Raw genomic sequence first — 14,032 nt, forward strand, 5'->3', positions numbered from 1 at the left:
AAAAGATATACAGCACACAAAAACAAAAATAGCTTTTCATCAGCAAACAAAAGAAAAATGGCTTTTTCTTCAGCAGACAAAACAAAACAGTTTCTCTTTAGCAGACAGTGTTAAAATCAGGCAGCTACCATTTTCTATGCAGGGGACAGACAGTTCATAATTCATGTACTTTTATAACAGACCTTGTTTCAGTAATCTTTTCAGTAGCTTACTCCTCTCTCCTCAACAGCCAGCCCCATGTGTCTACAGCCTGGGTTTTTAACACACCTTGATTAGGCAGCTGGGATCCAACTAATTGTCCTGAGGTTCCCAGCTGAAGTTAACCTAGTCAGTGCTGCACTGCAGACTAGACATAGGTTTTCCAGGCATATAGCTGGTGACTTTTATTTACCCTGTCACAAGGACCCTTTCAGTGTGAGATGGGCAAACAGATTACTGGAGATAAGGAAAAAGCAGAGGTATTAAACAAATAATTTACCTCTGTGTTTACCAGGGAAGAATCAATTTCAATAGTATGGTGAAAATATAGGTAACAGACAGCGCTCAAAATAAAAAAAATTGTGGTAACTAAACGGAGAAGTAACTGGTGCACGGTAACAAGGAGGAACCCTAATCCCGCCACATAAACCGAATAAAAAAAATAAGAGAAGTTCCCAGCACTCATAAATAGAGAATATGGATAATGGGAATAAGTCAAATTAATTTTAATGTGGTAACTAGAAAAAATACAAAAAATACATAGCATCAATCAATTGAACCACAATGAAACTAAATGTAAAACCTGCAAAAATGTATAATCTTGTATACAGAGCGAATGTGGTCTGAAACGTAACATGTGGGGAGGTATAAACACGGGGTATGGGAAGGAGGGGGAAGGGAAAGACAAGGAAAATATTGGGGATGCAGTTGAATAAGGGGGGCAATGTTTCAGGGGGTGACCCCCTTATTCAAGCCCATTCCCAAAGATCTAGATGACCCAAGGTACTTCTCTTGCCCCTGTGGACAAAAAAACTCCTTAAAACAAATCAGAAAATGTACGCATGAACATTAGTTTAAGCCTAAATGGGCAGTATACCATGGAGGAGCAATCCCTCAACACTGTGCTCTGATGAGAAGCAGAATATATACTAATTGGGCAAGGGGAGCCTGGCTGAGCTGCGTGCTGTTAATGATGGGCACAGTACTGAGGCAATGATAACCGACTCCACAAGCGAAAGTGGTCAGGCAAGCTCCAAGGAGCAAACTAGCAACAACAGGGAAACACAAATCAAAAGTCCAGTGTGAAAAGCACCCATTTCTAGCACAACTTGACCGTAAACCTCTCACCAAATATTGATTTAATGGATGTAAATGTGAACAGCCGGTGCAAAGGGATAGTAAGTCTGACCAAAAACAAAAAAAAGGGAAATCACAGGGTTCCCCAAAGATCCCTATTCACTGCACTCCAAGATCATTTTCATATAGAGGGGTGAAATACTCCCAGATCAAATAGTCTAGTTAGCTACTTTGGATACATCAAGTAACCGCTACCAGCACTGTGGAAGGACAATTACCAATAAAAGCCAATAATTGGCAAAAATAATAAAACTTTATTAGATCAAGAACAATGGCGCATCAAAATAATACAACAATAATAGTCTAAAATAACTAAAAAGGGTGAACCACTCAAATAGTGAAATGCGGATAAAGTGAATAACTTATAATAGTCAATATTCTCACTCAAAGTGGTAAATAGTCATCCTGTAAGTAATTGGAGATATCAGATGTCTGCTATAAGGCTAAGTAGTCTTAAACCAAATCAATGTGTAGATATTCACCAAATCACCACGTTAAGCTGTCATAGGAGTCATACTGTATGTAACCACCAATTTATCATTTCAAACTGCCTACTCCTAAACATATGGTATCATGATAGGCACAACACACTCATGGGTTAATAAGCTCCATAGTCCGGGTGCAGGACGCAAAGGTACACTCCCAGTGTTAATGACACAGACCATATAGCAAAACTTATACCAACTATGTGTAAAAGCGGTTACCAACGGAGCCTAAAATGCTAGACCCAGCAGTCAAACATGTACACACAGTAGCTATGTGAGGAAAATATATCATATAATAGATACAATATAGTAGTAACATATTACCAGTTTATTAGTTTGTACATAGCATATCCCGTGCACATTGTATATTAAAAGCTAAAGTGAACAGCTACATATAATGTACCGTAATCACTATAATGGAATACATGAGCATGATGTAAATCATATATTCGTGCTATGATCTATGACCAGTTACATATAGCGCTTAATAGCTCAAATGTATGGTCGCAGTAGCACATGTCACAGTACAGCATGATACTACCCGTCTCCAACAAACAGGAATGACTTCACCCACAGCCTCCAAGACGTCAACGCGGTGACATCATGCCCGACGTACGTTTCACGTACGTTTCACGCTCGGGGCTCACGCTTTCTCAGCGTATGGTGGTTACATATGACTCCTATGACACAGCTTAACATGTGGTGATTTGGTAAATATCTACACATTGATTTGGTTTAAGAATACTTAGCCTTATAGCAGACATCTGATATCTCCAATTATTTACAGTACGACTATTTACCACATTGAGTGAGAATATTGACTATTATAAGTTATTCACTTTATCCGCATTTCACTATTTGGGTGGTTCACCCTTTTTAGTTATTTTAGACTATTATTGTTGTATTATTTTGATGCGCCATTGTTCTTGATCTAATAAAGTTTTATTATTTTTGCCAATTATTGGCTTTTATTGGTAATTGTCCTTCCACAGTGCTGGGAGCGGTTACTTGATGTATCCAAAGTAGTTAACTAGACTATTTGGTCTAGGAGTATTTCACCCCTCTATATGAAAATGGTCTGGAGTGCAGTGAATAGGGATCTTGGAATCCTGTGATTTCCCTTTTACTGTTTTTGAAAAGCACCCATTACAGATACGGTTTACAAAGTCACTTGAATAAGCAATAAGGCAAAAAGAAGGAGTTATGTCTGGTGCAGGGAATCTGTCCCTGATGATCCACTGCTTTCTGCTTGCCTCTGGTGTTTTGCTAATTGCAATAGTAGTGCAGCAGGAGGAAGCCACAACCTCCATATTAATGAATAATTGGTTAACTGAGGAAGATGTTCATAGGTGGCTTGATAAATGAAAGTAAATAAGGCATACATGGCATACATTCAAAAGTTCTCAAGGAGTTAAGTTCAGTAATAGCCAAACTATTACATTTAATATTCAAGAACTCCTTTTCCACAGACTCAGTACCACAACATTGGCGTAAAGCAGATGTGGTGCCTATATTTAAAAAGGGCGCTAGATTACAACCGGGAAATTACTGACCTGTAAGCCTAACATCAATAGTGGGGAAACTACTTGAAGGTTTAGTATGGGAATAATATTCAGGAATACCTAATGGAAAAAAAAAATCATTAGTAATAGTGAGCATGGATTTATGAAGGATAGGCAATTCCAAACTAACCTTATTAGTTTCTTTGAAGAGGTAAGTAGGAATTTAGACCAGTGTAATGCAGATTTTGAAAAGGCTTTTGATACAGTTCCACACTGTAAGGAATCGGGGAACACGTCCTTTGCGACATGTTCCCTCCTCACCTGTCTTATCGCAGACCTCAGCTCTGGCACCACCGCGTGCGCGCAGCCCCGCTCTGCTTACAGAGCACACGCTCTTCTAGTGTGCCACGGAGCTTAGCTCCGCCCCCTCGGACGCGCCACGCTTCTCTCACTCGCGGCGCGCACACGTGACGATGTGCACCGCTCCCCAGCTGCGTGGCAAGTATTCATTTAGCCCACTTGTCTCCTGCAGCCAATCCTTGCCTCCGCTCCGCCTCCCTTGCTACTGGTTCCTGTTTCCTATAAGTACCCTGCTCTCACTCCCAGTCATTGCTGAGCATAACTTGTTGTAGCTCTTACATCTGTTGTGCCTTGCTCCTTGTCCTGTGTTTACCTTGCAGTTTAACCCTTCGTGTAACGACCCGCCTTGACCTTGGAAACTCTCTAGATATTGACCCCTGCTCACCCTCGACTCTGCGGACCTCTCCAACCCAGACCACGGCTATACGGACCTCCATGATTCTAACCTCTCCAACCCCAGACCACAGCTATACGGACTTCCACGATTCTGACCTCTCCAACCCGAGACCACGGCTAACGGACTTGACTATTCTGAACTCTCCATTCCAAGACCTTGGCAAGTATCGACTAACCCACTCTCTCCAACCCAGACCCGGCTACGTTTGAGAATCCGCCAGCCAGACAAGCTTCCGCTGCTGTGGGTGCGTGGTTTACTACTTCCCCACCTCAGTACCGGGGTCCTGTCTTGCTCGTGGGCAGCGCAAGCGTTACAAAATCACAGATAGTCTTTACTAAAGTGAGACATCTTAAAGATAAATTTGCACCAACAGTCTTAAAAAACAAAATAAATAGACCCCAAAACCCACTCTTGACTAACCGAGAAACCAAATGGCTTTTTTTTAAGTGCAACAAATGCAAGGCTCGTCATTTTGGACATAAAAATATAATACTTTCAGTTCTACAAGAAATAATAAAATGTCAGAAATTACAAGTTTTATTAATAGCAAAAGTGACACTCATTTATTCTTTGAACTTGTCCGTGTGGACTACAATATGTAGGATGCACAGTTCATCCGTTAAGAATCCGCATTTTAGAACATATTCGAAATATAAAATATAAATTTAGATTTAAAGACCCACAGCGTACGTCTACATTTGAAAAGATTTAACAAATTTGATCCTACTGGTTTAATATACCTAGGAATTGAACAAGTATCACAACACACGAGCGTTGGCAATAGAACTACGGACCTCTCACAAAGAGAAATAGTATTGGATCTTCAATTTATATACTTTACAACCTTCTGGGCTCAATATTGATATTAATTATTTTTTAGTGTTTTTACATTCATGTACAGCCAATATGTACCTTTGGCTGTCTTTTTTCTTGTACTTTTTGGATATGTTAACCTATACTGTATTCCGCCTTAATTTATGTTAATCAATTTCTCCTCCATTTTTATATGTTCCCCTTTTATTATACACTCCCCATTTATTTACTTTATATAAATATTTCTTTTTAGATCTTTTTTTCTTTCATAAATTCCCTTTATTTTTTTATATATATACAGCTCCTAGATAGCTGTGTACAGAATGTCTTTTTCAATTTGCTGTTACTCTGGTGCCTCATGTATTTGCCATATTAGATCATTGGTTCTCTCTTATTTTTCTTGCATTATTACATCATAACTTCTAATCATTATTTCTTTTTTACAGATATTTATTCTTCCTGATTTTTTTTTTTATATGTATAATGTTGAATAATTTATGGTATAGTTTTCATTATTGTATTAAATGGAGTTGTGATGTCATTGAGATCACCTCTTTTATATATTAGCCAAGTATGAACATTCCACAATCCCTGAGGAAGCTCTTGGTGAGTTTAACACGTTGGATTGGATTAGAGAGAAAAAGCAAGGTGAAATGACTGAAACGAGGTGTCCCCAGTGTCCAGTTTAATCGGAAGAATTCGTCGATACCTTCCCACGCCCTTCAGTGACATCATCTAGACCAGGGGTGGGCAACTCCAGTCCTCAAAAGCCACCAACAGGTCAGGTTTTCAGGATATCCCTGCCTCAGCACAGGTGGTTCCATCAGTGGCATAGTCTTTGACTGAGCCATTGATGGAGCCACCTGTGCCGAGGCAGGGATATCCTGCAAACCTGATCTGTTGGTGGCTTTTAAGGACTGGAGTTGCCCACTCCTGATCTAGACGTTGCAAGTCCATGTTCGGACACCGGTGTTTTCAGCGTCCGATCCTCAGGACACTGCACCAACATAGCTCTGGTGTCTCTCCACAGACCGCGATGGTCTAAATTGTGAATTGGTACTCGCTTTCTGTTATCCTTCTTTTTTTGATAAACATTGTTGCACTATATTTAGTTTTTTTTCTGTTTTATTTTATATATTGGGATACACTTTGGAAGACCCACAGCCACATTCGAGTCTCTCTTATGATACTGCTTGATTTCACCCAACTGAAGGCGAGTGGTATTATTACATTTTTTCCATTCAACATTGATTATTGTCCACAGTGTTGCACTTTATTTTCTTTTGTTTATTTATTTGCATATTCACTGGAGGATACTCTGGTTATGAAACAGGGATTTCAGAGCGGAGTCTTGTATAACATCTTTTTCCATCCAATAAAAGCAGATATCAGAATGCTGTCAATCTCCCCTCTTTGTTGCCATTGGCAAATTTGCCTCTGTGGTTGGTAACATGTGTTTTATTTTCATTACGGATGAATATGTGGAACCATTGTGTATTCTTTAATAAATGAGCTGTCATTTGAATGACATTACATTGCCAGCATTCACAAATAACTTCTGGCACATACTCGCTTATAGGGGGAGCGAGGGATCAGTGGACATAAACCAATACAATCAACGACGATAAAATAAACATATAATAAATATCCAGAGTGATGGGGTTGGGACAGGAACTAAAAGATCGTAATACAATGGAGTATTGTAGATACTTACACGGCCGTGTGTAAGTACAATCCAAAAGAGGTATCTTTATGATGGAATATTGACCCCTCCACAAATGAGTGCGGGGGGATCATAGAGGGTGTCTATATACTAAGGGAGAGAGTAGCACTGAAAGCAAATAAACCCTGTATTAAATGGACACATTAGCAATGCTATGTAAAACTAGCCATGAGATGGAGAACAAGAATCAATTGAATGATTCTTATTGAAGGCAACTGTGCAAACATCACAAACTAATTAATCAATTAGCTCGGTGGGTCTATAAATGCTCATGGGACCCACCACTAGTCATTTTATGAGCCTGAGGAAGCCGTCCAATCGGCGAAACGCGTTGCTCGAAACCTGTTCCTGTTTTGTCCCACGGAGGCTTCCGTAGAAAGTCTCTTCAGCAGTATCTGCAGCCGGGCGGATCAGTTCAAGCTATCTGCACCCCGGACGCGGGGCCGGAGCGGGTCAGTGCGAGACCGAACTACACGGAGGAGCCAGGGGATACTATATGATTTTATTGATGTGAGTGTGACAGTACTGTTAATCGTTTTTATCGTTCTTATACACAATAAATATCATTTACTACCACTGCTAAGACTGTGCCTCACTTATCCCCACACACCGCTGAAACGGAGAGTCACATTGCTGAATATAAGCAAGAAAGAACTACAGATCAGCTTTAGCCACAAATGTGCAGAACCTGATGTAATTGACCAGCAACTACCCTGGATAGACTGACTACATCTTAAAGACATCTGCCCTGTACCCTTACTCACACTGGGCCGTGTGAGTATTTACCTTAGTATATAGACACCCTCTATGATCCCCCCGCACTCATTTGTGGAGGGGTCAATATTCCATCATAAAGATACCTCTTTTGGATTGTACTTACACACGGCCGTGTAAGTATCTACAATACTCCATTGTATTACGATCTTTTAGTTCCTGTCCCAACCCCATCACTCTGGATATTTATTATATGTTTATTTTATCGTCGTTGATTGTATTGGTTTATGTCCACTGATCCCTCGCTCCCCCTATTCCATTTTTCTCACGTTTCCATAAGGGTTTTGGATTATCCCTTCTAGGGGTTGAAGCAGAAGGGAACATAGGAATAACTCTGCAACAAAAGAGAGTAACCACACTGATTGGTGTCACCACTATCTGCTACTAAAGGTAAGCGCCTGGTCTTCCCCATTTACACATTCCCAAATCATCCGTACCGGTGGCTGCTACCCTTTAGTCCCAGATCTGACTATGGCAGAAATGGAGGTGGTAGAAGAAATAACCACCCCCATAGATCTAGAACCAGTCATTACTGTACAGAGTGTATTTGAAAAAAGGGCACTCAGGAGTAATGATATGGAGAGTAAGCTAAGCATCAAGGAAGAAGTTAATGTTGTAGACATAGTGAAGACGGAATTCGAAAAATTGGATAAATTAATGAAGAAAGAACTACGTATTCTTCTAGACCGTTCCTACCTAGAGGAATACCTTAGAGTTAAAAGAGTTCCGAGAGGCCTTAGGGTAAATAAGCCAGCTTCATTTGAACTATCAGAGATCGAACATGCATGTATGTGGGAGAAAATACTTGACACTTGCAGCATCGATCTGATGAATTTGCTAATATCGCATCACGACATAACCCTAAAAAACTTAGACTCTGAAATTAATGCAGTGAAGACCACATTAGAGCCACTTATGGATTGCCCATCCTTTAACATACGCAATAAGAAACTATCCGATGAGTTAGACACCCTGGAGAGAAATATCCTCATCAATAAAAATAAAAAATTCATACGAGATGAGGAGGATTACCGAGAAGGGAGACAGAGGAAGTGGGATAAGTCTGCAACCAGAGAACAGAACAAAAGGGACAGAAGTAACTCTATGAAAGGGAAAGATATGAAAGTATCGCTTTACCCCCTTAAAAAAAGTCCAAGTAAAATCATTAAAGCCCCAGCCTCTAAAAGTAGAGAGGAAATGAAAGTAAGGAAAGAGATAGAAGTAGTAGCCTCAAAACCCGAGTACCAGAATAAAGGAAAGAATACAGATAAATATCCAAATACGAACCATAAATCGGGGGAAACCACAAGATCAGAAAGAGAGCACAGAAGGGAGCCAGATAAAAAACACACAGATTACTATTATAGACCAAGGTATGAACAACAGTACCAAAATAGGGAGTACAGACACCCGAGGGATCATTGGAGAGACCGACGAGATTACTCACCTAGACGAGATCGCTCTCCAAGACGTGAACGTTCCCTCAGGAGAGACAGATCCCCCAGAAGATCAAGAGAGGAAAGATCCAGAGAGAGATATGAAGATAGAAGGGAGAGAAGGGGGCAGGGAGAGAGGAGGGACGATCAGACCACACGCAAGAGCCCCATTTGGGAAAGAATAGATAGAAGTAAGGCAGGGGTATCTTTTTTAGACCAGACCCCCCAGACGCCAGCAGAGACACAGAACAGGTTCTCATGCCTAGACGATCTGGGGGTACCAGGGACATCAGAGGGGAAAGGAAAGAAAAGAGGCAGAGAGGAAAAAGGGGAAGAAGGAAATGTAGGGAAAAGAACAGCACACTAAGCAGTGTCTTTAACCTTAGCTCCAAAACCCTAGATGAGTCTCAGACAAGAGTCTTAGCTAAGGGGTTGAACTTCGCACCTTCACGAGGTCCGAGTGGGTTCGATCTGTTCATAGATGCTCAGAAATACCTACGTCAGTTGACTATCAAACGCTTCTTCCTAAACAAAAGTATAACGAGTCAAGCAGGAGGCCAAGCAGTACCGGTAACAGGTACCGACATTGTTGACTCACCCGAACAGGATAATTTTGTACACTCAAACTTGAGAAACAAATCAAGCTTCTATCCGAGCCATTTTAAGGGCCAATACTTAGAGGTCTTTAACAAATTGATCATGGACGACTTTGAAGAACTAACCAAAAAAGAAAGCAAACATAGAGGAAACATGAATAGTGAGGAAAGAAAGGCACTTAAAACCCTCACAGATGACACTAGCATCACGATAAAGCCAGCAGATAAGGGAGGGGGTGTTGTGGTAATGGATACTAGCTATTACTATTCTGAATCACAACGCATTCTAAGTGACACATCCACTTACGAGAAGCTAGCACAGGATCCCTCAGCGGCCTACAAAGAGGAACTCACAACCATTCTAGATGAGGCCAAGAACATAGGAATCTTGGGGGAGAAGGAGTTCTCTTACTTGTTAAAAACCGATCCAATCAGACCGGTTTTTTACTTCCTGCCCAAGATTCATAAAAACCGCCAGCAACCTCCAGGTAGGCCCATTATTTCGGGCATAGGGTCTTTGACCCAAAACTTCTCGGAGTATGTAGACCTGTACCTGCAGAAATATGCCACAAATGCAAAATCATACCTAAGGGACACGTTACAGGTTCTTAATACCCTATCCACTATACAATGGCAGGAAAATTATAGACTAGTAACCTGTGACGTCACATCGTTGTACACTTCAATAAGACACATAGATGGGTGCACAGCGGTAGCGACAGCCCTTGAAAAAGACCCCCTAATCCCACAAGAGCAGAAACGCTTTCTAATTAAAGGAATAGAGTTTATTCTAAATCATAATCTGTTCTGGTTTGATGGATCGATGTTCCTGCAAAAGTGTGGCACCGCAATGGGGACCAGATTTGCTCCTAGTTATGCCAACATTTTTATGGCACATTGGGAGGAACAGAATGTTTGGGCTGGCAATCCCTTTGGAGCAAATCTGGTCCTGTGGAAGAGATATATCGATGACGTGCTCATCATCTGGGAAGGAAGCAATGAAGATCTCGACCTCTTTCTAGAGCACATTAATAAGAATGAAGTAAATCTCACATTCACGTCGGAGACAAGTACTGATAGCATCAACTTCCTTGATTTAACCATATACGTTGAAGAAAATACAATAAAAACTAAAACATTTTTTAAGGAAGTTGATGCTAATAATTTTCTCCTAAACAATAGCTGCCACCACCAAAAATGGCTCAAGAATATACCATACGGACAATTCCGACGTATTAGACGTAATTGCTCAGACTTGGAGACATTTGAGGAACAGGTAGGAATATTGAAAACAAAGTTTGAGGAGAGAAATTATAAACCAGACGTAATCCAAAAGGCTATCTCTAGAGCAGCACATCTAAGTAAGGATGAACTACTAGTGCCCAAACAAAAGACAGAGAAAGCAGATTATATAGTACCCTTTGTCACAAAATTCAATGACGAGGCTCATACTATTAAAAGAATTTTAACAAAGCACTGGCATGTTCTGTGCAAAGATGCTGTTTTAAAGGAGCACCTACCAGAGGTACCCAGGGTCATTTTTAAGAAAGCGGACAACATTAAAAGTAAGCTAGTTCCAAGCACATTTAGAAAAGAAGAGAAAACACAGATAGTAAACTGGTTACCAAAACCGATTGGTTTTTTTAAATGCTTTGATTGCAAGGCCTGCAAGCAAGCAGATAAGGAGACACTGGGTTTCAGCTCCAATGTCACCAAAGAGGTTTTTAAAACTAAACATTTTATCAACTGTAGGACCACATTTGTGGTGTATTTACTTGTATGCCCGTGTGGACTCCAGTATGTGGGACGGACCTCAAGAAGTCTTAGAGTCCGCATACTGGAGCACATAGGCAATATCAGAAGAGGCCTGACAACACATAGTGTACCTGTACACTTCAATCAGGCGCATGGGGGAGATCCATCCGGCCTGCTCTATAGAGGAATAGAGCTAGTCAACGAAAATTGGAGAGGGGGAGATAGGCTTAAACGATTGAGACAAAGAGAAACGTTTTGGATATACCAACTTAAAACTCTAGCACCGAGGGGCCTGAATGTTGACTTGGATATCTCGGCGTTTATATAAGCCGGAATGATATTCGCAACATTAGGATATAGAGCGAGTTTGACTACATCCCCTAGATCCTTTCCAAATTCAAACAAATTTTAAATATATATTTTGTGACAATTTATGAGATTCATTTACCAATGTTTGTCTTTGTTTCCCTCCCCTCCCCTCCCCATTCCCTAATTTACGAATCCCTCCCCTTCTCTTCCCCCCCCCTATCCATTTCTCCCCTTTTCTTCCAAATTTTGTGTCTAATACGTGCATTTTTAGAGTTATATATTCAATGAATTTCAAAAGAGTCTACTACCTCAGTTTTTACCAACAAGGTTTTAGTAAGGAACATGGACTAGATCCTATTAATAGCTAGATATGGATTTTCTAAAGAACATCATCAAATAGAATATGTGAGAGGTTTTAAAGCGATTGTATAAAACTGTTTTTAATTTTTTCAAAATTGATTGTATAAACTATATACTTAAATTGTTTCTAATATGTTTGACTGAACTCAAATGATGAAGGGAAATCAGTTTTTAATTTAATGACCATGTTGAAAAATTATTATGGGGACCATCATGAATTACCAACTAGTGTAAGGGCACCTAGAGGGTTAAACCAATGAGTTAAACATTGTAAGGCACAAAGGTGCGATTGAAGGGAGAGAGTAGCACTGAAAGCAAATAAACCCTGTATTAAATGGACACATTAGCAATGCTATGTAAAACTAGCCATGAGATGGAGAACAAGAATCAATTGAATGATTCTTATTGAAGGCAACTGTGCAAACATCACAAACTAATTAATCAATTAGCTCGGTGGGTCTATAAATGCTCATGGGACCCACCACTAGTCATTTTATGAGCCTGAGGAAGCCGTCCAATCGGCGAAACGCGTTGCTCGAAACCTGTTCCTGTTTTGTCCCACGGAGGCTTCCGTAGAAAGTCTCTTCAGCAGTATCTGCAGCCGGGCGGATCAGTTCAAGCTATCTGCACCCCGGACGCGGGGCCGGAGCGGGTCACTGCGAGACCGAACTACACGGAGGAGCCAGGGGATACTATATGATTTTATTGATGTGAGTGTGACAGTACTGTTAATCGTTTTTATCGTTCTTATACACAATAAATATCATTTACTACCACTGCTAAGACTGTGCCTCACTTATCCCCACACACCGCTGAAACGGAGAGTCACATTGCTGAATATAAGCAAGAAAGAACTACAGATCAGCTTTAGCCACAAATGTGCAGAACCTGATGTAATTGACCAGCAACTACCCTGGATAGACTGACTACATCTTAAAGACATCTGCCCTGTACCCTTACTCACACTGGGCCGTGTGAGTATTTACCTTAGTATATAGACACCCTCTATGATCCCCCCGCACTCATTTGTGGAGGGGTCAATATTCCATCATAAAGATACCTCTTTTGGATTGTACTTACACACGGCCGTGTAAGTATCTACAATACTCCATTGTATTACGATCTTTTAGTTCCTGTCCCAACCCCATCACTCTGGATATTTATTATATGTTTATTTTATCGTCGTTGATTGTATTGGTTTATGTCCACTGATCCCTCGCTCCCCCTATTCCATTTTTCTCACGTTTCCATAAGGGTTTTGGATTATCCCTTCTAGGGGTTGAAGCAGAAGGGAACATAGGAATAACTCTGCAACAAAAGAGAGTAACCACACTGATTGGTGTCACCACTATCTGCTACTAAAGGTAAGCGCCTGGTCTTCCCCATTTACACATACTCGCTTATGTATGTGTGCGGAGATGTTTGTATTGTATTGATTCAGTTTGTGCTTCTCTGTGACTGGTACCCTATCACCATTGTGCATAACAGATATATTACAGTAGAGTACTGCCTATACAGATAGCAGTTGCATAGCATTGCGAAGGCATCTTTAATTAGCAGAATGAAGGTGAGCTAAGAATTGAAGCAAAAGGTGAGATGAGAACAGCTGTTAAGACTGTAGAATTGCTGTGGAAACCCAAAGTGTGGTGATCTGCCTCATTTGTAACTATATTGTAGAAAAATACATGAGATTTATAGAGCGAAATTAAAGTTTCATTTTGAGAACTGAGTGAGAGATTCGTCAATGCAATTCCTTCAGTGCCAAAGAAGACAGTACGTCTTTACCTTAGATTAATAATGGTCTGGGTATGTAATCTGCACTGATATCCACTTCCCCATTGAAGGGCGTTGTTCATTAAGCTGTGATAGTACCGACTGCAGCAAGATCATGGAAAACTGCCATTCAAAAATCAATGTCAACTAAAGTCACTGTAAGGATTCACTCCCCTTATGCCCGAGATGAGTGGTCTAGGCCAATTATAGCATTCTGCAGTAATGGCAGGACATGGGCACATTATTAATCCTTTGTGCCTTGCAGTAATCAAATTGTGAGATCAGTTTGGGAGGCAAATAAAACAGGCACAACCTGTGTATATTCCGAAGATTAAAAGAAACAGCATTGACCACAGATGAGGCATGAGTCCTGGTAAAATGTATCTAATTGGTTGTTCACAGAACGGTTAACAC

Source organism: Ascaphus truei, chromosome 3 (assembly GCF_040206685.1).
Source record: "Ascaphus truei isolate aAscTru1 chromosome 3, aAscTru1.hap1, whole genome shotgun sequence".
In the NCBI taxonomy this organism is placed as follows: Eukaryota; Metazoa; Chordata; class Amphibia; order Anura; family Ascaphidae; genus Ascaphus; species Ascaphus truei.